This window comes from Leptonychotes weddellii, chromosome 4, assembly GCF_054177405.1.
Source record: "Leptonychotes weddellii isolate Sample4059 chromosome 4, ASM5417740v2, whole genome shotgun sequence".
Lineage (NCBI taxonomy): Eukaryota > Metazoa > Chordata > Mammalia > Carnivora > Phocidae > Leptonychotes > Leptonychotes weddellii.
Genome location: NC_138372.1, coordinates 19244900 through 19250899, shown reverse-complemented (window position 1 = coordinate 19250899; position 6000 = coordinate 19244900). Strand labels below are relative to the sequence as shown.

The window sequence follows — 6000 nt, the reverse complement described above, 5'->3', positions numbered from 1 at the left end:
GGGGCTGCTGCTCTGGACAGGCAGAACCCTAGAGGGGCATTGCTGGTTCTCAGATCAGTCTGGAGCATTGACTTTGAGCCACTCCCTCTACTTGCTTCTGTTTCCCATTGGCTAGGGGCTTTCTCCAGGCTAACCTGGTCTCCCTCGTTTCCCTTCAAACCCCCTATGTCCCACCCCAAGGCCAACTTTTTTTGTTTGTTTGTGGAATACAGAGCTCTGTGTCTCATGCCAGTCACCCACGACCAGGGGGTGCCGTGTCATGCCTTCATACCAGATGCCCAGACACTTCTGGTCTGGCTGAGTGAGGTCAAGCAGACTCACTATTATGGGATGGAGCCCAGCTCTGTCTCTGGGTCCCCTGGGTCTCTTGGGACAGCTAGGGGAAGCCGGGATGGGGAATGCAGGAGGGAGCATTGTTGCTAATGCCAGCAGATGGGCCCCCCCAGGGAGAGAGCTAGGGGACTGAGGCGAGGCGAGGCAAGGCAAGGCGAGGCGAGGGGAGAGAGACCCAGACAGCCACGTGCCAGGTGGAGAGAGGGAAAGATGGTGGCAGAAGCCAGGGATGAGGGAGTGAGAAAGCAAACAGTCAAGGGGAAGAGCCAGGATCACAGCCCCTGGAGGTGGGGCCCAGGGGACCAAGAAGGCCTAGGCATGTGCCATTCCCTACCGCACAGCCGGGAATGAGCAGGCATTGTTTTTGGAGGAGGGACAAGGAAATGTCTCTGGCAAGAGGGAGGAGGACAGGTGGAATAGAGAGGGAAAGACTCCCACAGGAGGAGGGAGAATGGGGAGACAGGGGTGTGCGGGGGGTCACTTGACTAATGGTCCTGCCCCAGGGCAGCGTCTCCCTCTGCCTTCTGCAGATGTCTGGGAACAGAGCAGAGTCTCCTCCGGACTTGGGGCCAGGGCCTGAGGCAGGAACAGTGCCCCACAGGTTGCTTGTGCTCCATGCCAAGGGGCACCTGGGATTTTAAAGGCGGGGAACGTTAGGGTCCAAGAGATGCCAGGGGCATCATCCAGTTGGACCCCCTCACCCATCGTTTGACAGGAGTAAACCAAGTCTAGAGAAGGGAGCCATTTGCCCAGGGTCACAGATACTTGGCCATGCCAGGCCTGGGACCCAGGTTCCTCGCACTCTAGCAGTCTGTAGTTAGAGAATAAGGACAGCTGCAGGGGGCCTTCTGGGTGCAGAGGGGGGCCGGAGCCCCAGAGAGAGGAGCAGGCAGGCACCCTTGTGGCCAGAGCGCCCCCCCAACCCAGGGGAGGGGGAGGCGCCGCTGGCGGGAGAGAGAGGGAGGGAGTGGGGAGAGGAGGGGAAACAGTGAGTCAGGCTTCCAAGAGCTGAGGATGAGAGAGCCAGGGCTGGGAGGGAGAGGGCAGGGAGGACTGCTCAGAAGCTCAGAGAGGGAGGGGGCCCAGCCGGGGGCAAGGAGAGCTCTAGAGGGAGGGAGCCAGCCTCTGGCCCTGGCCCAGCGGTCGGGCTGTGCGGAGGGAGCAGCCAATATGGACTTTGCTCTTGGTAGGTCAGCGTCCCTTTCTTTCTCTGTGATTCCACGCCAGGGTCTCAGGAGGAATAACTGTGCCCTCCCATCCCTTCCTCAGTTTCCCCATCTGTTGGGAGACTGTGGGATTTGGACTGTTCTTGGAGAGGGAATAGGGGGCACAGAGCAGACTGGGAGGGTACTGAGGGATGTCACCTCTAGCTGCTGGTTGGGTGCTGGAGGTACTCTTGGAGCCTGCCACCAGTGCAGGGTAGGGCGCATGTCTCTGGGGTAGGCTCCTTCTTGAGTCCTCTGAGTTGCCGGGTGGGAGAGTGGGGGTGGCAGGCCATGAACTCTAGGGTACACTCTGCGCGCGTATGTGCGCGTGCGTGTGTATGTGAGAGAGAATAACGCGCTGGTCTGGCAATGCTGGGTGGGCTACCTGGGGCCTCTCAGGATGGCGAGTGCCTAGACAGGATCAAGGTCCCCACATGTCCAGAACCAACCTCCACTTGGGGGGGGAGATACTCCTATATCCCCCTCATATCCCTATGGGTCAGAGGCTCTGGAGAAGCTGGGAGGCGGGAATGGCCCCTGTGGGAGCTCCATATGCCTAGAGCTGGAACCAGAACTAGAGCCATCCCCAGGGACTGCCTGGAAGGGAGGAGAGAAGGACCCCCCCTCCCACCCAGCTGACAAGAAACCGGGAGCTCTTAGCCCCTCCTCCCAAGGCCTGGCACCCCTCCCCCAGCCCCTCCCTCCTGGATCCCAGCGTCTCTGCCATTGGCTAGGGGATAAGGAAGGTGGGCACTGAAGATCCGTCTCCTGCAGGGCCTAGCTTTGGGGGGGAGGGGGCACTGGTGAAGTGAGGCCCCCGGCCTCCCCCCTTACCTACACATGCACAAACTCAGCTTCAGCGAGGCCCTGCTTTCTCTCCTCTTTCTGCTCTGGGGTCCTTGGCCTGGGAGCCCAGAGGAGGGGCTGCTTCTGCAGCTGGCTGGCCCCGAACTCCCAGCTCAGCCCAGCTGCTACCGAAGCTTCCAGAAGCTGCAGCTCTGCATCCCCTCCCCACCTCCCTGAGCCAGGAGAGGCCTTTGCTGACCTGGGGGAGGGTACCTTGGGGAGCGAGTGGGCACCCTTAGAAGGACTAACACAGACAACCAGACAGATGGGTGGTGGAACAGATGGACAGAGACACCCACGCACAGGCAGACGGAGAGAGACGGACAGATGGACCAGGACAGGGAGAGACGGACAGACAGAGGTGCTGGCAGAGAGAGGAGGAGTCAGAAAAATGGAAGGGCCTGGGGAGAGAGAAACAGACAGAGAGACTGAGACATGGAGACACGGAGATCCCAGAGGGGAGACAAGGTGACTGAGATAGGAGGAGGAGAGACTCGGGGAGAGGGTGAGAGACAGGAAGAGATAAAGAAAGGGGAAACCCAGACAGAGAAAGAGAGAGAGGAGAGGCGGAGAGGCTTGAGGCTACAGACCACAAACAGGGATTTGATGAGAATCTGGAAGGTGTTTTCTCCTGCTTCCCTCCCCAAACCCCTGGGCCAGCCAAGTCTCCATTCCTTCCACCCCCGGCTCAGTTTCCAGCTGCTAAAGAGGTCAGAGAGAAAGAGAGAGAACAAGAGAGGGAGAAGCACGCAGAGACCCCTCCTCCCTGCTCTTTTTGTTGCAGAGGGAGTTACTAGAGCAGTTTTCCCAGCCCTGACCCCTACTCCAAGATGGACATATCTCTTGTGTCAGAAAATATCACACTCACCACTCACTGGGTGTCTCCTTGTGTAAATGCACTCCCGTATTCATACCTGTCCGCACAGGCCTTCACACACACATACACACACACTTTATGACGTGAGTCTCCACCCTCACACTCATCCCACATCTCACAAGTGTAACTGGGGAACGCATACCTATGCTTCCTTATCCCTAAAGGCGGTGACACACATGCCTCGTCATGGGGTCTCAGGACCTGCTGACACACACGCACACACAATCACACGTTCACACATTACAGTGGCAGTCACACCAGAGCAGAGGGAGGGCTCTTTCTGAAGGTGAAGATCAGTGTTCCCAGGTGTCTGGGTAGGGGTGGTATGTCCTCCTGCTCCTTCCCAGCTGGTGGGGGCCCTGTCAGCCAGTGGGAACCTTCCTAGGGAGCTGGCGGGTGGGTTGAGTGATGTGGAAGAGCCATTTGAGAGTTGGTGAGGGTGAGCGTGTGCACCTACAGACACGTGCACGCACATACAGGTGCAACGCGGCGAGTGTCTGTTACGGCGTGCGTGAGAAAGAGATGATCGCGTGTGAGGTGGGGTGTGGGTGTGACAGGGAGAGCCAAGGTGCGTGGAGTGTGTGGGCGTACGTGTGCTAGCTCCTGGCTGGGCATGGACGTGCGGACGGGTGTGTATGTCGCAGGTGTAGTGGGTGTATGTATAGCAGGGTACGGGGCCCTGGCGGTGAGCTGCGTGTGTGTGTGTGTGTGTGTGTGTGTGTGTGTGTGTGAGGGTGCAGTGTTATGGAGATGTGAAGGTGGGGGGGGTTGTGTGTGGGTGTAGGCAGTGTGCGTGTGTGAGGGGTGGTAGCTCCTGGGTGAGGCTGTGAGCTCGCAGCCAGGGTTGGAGGGCTGTTTTCCAAGGCCAGGACGCTGCTTGAACAGAGGCCATCAGCATGAACACATGCGAAGGGGCTCGGAGGCTCACAGTTGGGCACTGACCCACACAGACGCACAAGGACAGACATACCCGCCCCTGTCCTCCCTCTTCCTCTCTCCTGGCGTCAGTGGTTTTCAAAGGAGCCTCCATGAGGACTGTTTGCTGTGCAGTTCCCCCCACCCCCCAGCCTGTGCCTCTTCAAACACAGTGATGCCCTCCAGGCAGCTTTGTGGAGGCTCCTGCCTCAACCATCTGAAGGCAGATGGGTGGGTTGAGATCCGCTGCTGCCCCCCAGGGAGCGAGGAGGCGGCTCTGCCCCTCTGGCCCGGGCACGGGCTGAGACAGATGGACGAACCCCCCCTCCCTGTTCTCCACACCCCCGCACAGGGTCTGGGGGTGGGCAGGCACCCCCCCCAGAAGAGGGGTTCTAGCAGGCAGCCCCTGAGCAAAGGCTAGGACTCTGTGCATCATCTCCAGGGGCACCTACCCTCACCCTGAGCCCCATCACGTGTCCGAGCACAGGGACCCAAGTGTGGCCCCTAACACCTGAATATACAGCTGCTCCGCCTATACTCACAGCTCCAACACCCCAAACACACAACTGCTCCATCTACAAACACACAGCCCTAACACTTCCCCATACGTCCGCCCTTCTGACACCCAACTGCCCCATATACACACACAGCCCCAGCGTGCCCGCAAACACACAACCACCATACACCTTCCCACCCAGACACATAGTTACAGCCCTGGTAACGAACCCAAACCCAGATTTTATGATCCCCAGCATACACCCAACACACACACACACACACACACACACACACATACACACACATACATATCAACTCCCTCTTCAACCCAGCACCTCCATGGACACACCCAGGACCCTAGAGCAGCCCTAATACCTTCCACATACTTAAGCTCTCAGAGCACCAACACCTCACCGGACACACACATAGACTCTGCCTACAGCCCCAGCGTTTCCCCCAGCTGCAGCCCAGCACACCAACCCCAAACACACCAACCCCTACACCTTTCCAGACACACAGCCTCCCCTCCATCACACATACGCACACTGCCCACTCAACACCCGCTCAAACGAGAAGACCCTCTTCAGCCCCACCACTTACCTCGAACACAGACATAGCTTCAGTTCTGGTATACTTCTAAACAGATAACGTCCCCCCAGCTTCTCATACTTTCCCAGGTGTGTGCATGCACGCACACCTGCACACACATGCACGCTCCCCCATAGACCCAGCACTTCAACAGGCTGTCCTCTGTTTGTCCCCAGCAAGCCCCAGCTCCAGTCCTTTCCTTGGCCATCTAAGGGCCCAGGGACAGCCCCACACCTCGCCAAGCACACACAGCCAGCCTCAGTGACAACCCTGTGCCCATTCACCCCTCAGGAGCTCACAGGCAGCTCTGCCCTGCCCCCCTGGGCCCCTTGCCTCACCCTGCCACATACCCTAGCTCAGTTCCTCTGCAGCTCTCATTCCCAGCCCCACACCTGCCAGCACACCTCCCCCCACAGCACTCTCCGTCACAGCTCCCCCCCACCTCTTCTCGGGGTCCCCCTCCCCCAGACACCCTCCCAGCCAGCCTCAGCCAGCCTTGCACACACACTTGCTCCCTCCTATGTGCTCCCTCTCCTTCCCTGCTGTCCAGTCCTCCCCCACTTCCCAGAGCCTCCTCTGCCTGGGTAGCGTCTCCGCCCCCTTCGCTGCCCCAGGCCTTTCATTCCTGGACAGTGAGGCTGTACATCTGGTTCAAAGCCGCCCCACCCAAGACCCTGTGCCCTGGGCACCCTGGCCTGGGCTTTGGGGGTTTGGGGCCGCTTTGGGGGCTCTTGGCAC

The 6000-nt window shown here is 59.3% G+C and overlaps 1 protein-coding gene across 12 annotated transcripts in view; it reads left to right on the top strand.

The window, feature by feature from the left end:
* AHDC1 (AT-hook DNA binding motif containing 1) overlaps positions 1 to 6000 on the top strand; it is a 63635-nt gene that overhangs the window by 3191 nt on the left and 54444 nt on the right. The window lies entirely within an intron of this gene.